This window comes from Aplysia californica, unplaced genomic scaffold (genome assembly GCF_000002075.1).
Source record: "Aplysia californica isolate F4 #8 unplaced genomic scaffold, AplCal3.0 scaffold00217, whole genome shotgun sequence".
Classification (NCBI taxonomy): Eukaryota; Metazoa; Mollusca; class Gastropoda; order Aplysiida; family Aplysiidae; genus Aplysia; species Aplysia californica.
In genome coordinates, this window is record NW_004797487.1 from 262,353 (window position 1) to 263,230 (window position 878).

Below are 878 nucleotides of genomic sequence, written 5' to 3' on the forward strand. Positions count from 1 at the left end.
GAGAGAGAGAGAGAGAGGGGAGGGAGAAAAAGAGCCAAATTAGACGGGGATTGGGGGTTAGTCAGTGAGAATGTCCCCCCGAGTGACTGGGGTGAGAAACAGTGAAATCTGTTCACAGCAGTAGGAAAAGTATGTACCTCTAAACAAGAGACACACTGAGTAATCATATCATAATCAAAGTACAACACAAGTGGTGAAAGAAATAACCTGTGGGACAATGTACATGAGGCCATGGACAAACTTTAACATAAAAAGTAGTAGTAGATTTACTTACCAGTGAAGTAGAACCTCGGCCAGCGAAGACACCGGACTCTTGACTCGACTGAAGCTTGGAAACGACAGGAAAAAGCAGCAAAGCAACACTGGTGTAAACTGTACCTCAAAGCAACACTTGTGTCAACTTTCTATCAACTGTCACAACGCAAAGAGCTGTCAAACACCAAAATGTCAGAGAGAACAAGCAAACTGTCCGAACACAACAAGATGGCGTCTACAAGAAATGGCGTCTAGCTCAGATTTTACCCAGAAGTCCCGAGTGCCCAAGATTTCACGTGGTCGGAAGCGTTGGTATAATTTTGGGAATATGGCTGATAGTCAAGCCAAGCCAAAACAGTGAACAAGCAGAGGGAAGAAATGTCAATCTAGTCTCCGATACATGTGTTTAGGACTTGATTGTTTTGTGTTTCGGGGCGTTTGTGTGGATTTTTTGTTCCTGTTGTCGTTCTCGTTTACTTTTTAATCGGGGGGGGAGGAGGGTGGGTGTAAGAGGGTTATGAGGGCTCACACTGATCTGATTTTATTATATATTTTTTTTATGTGTGTGGGTTTTAGGGCTACAGTCTGTAAAATTTCCCAGAGAGAGAGACACACAGAGTGAG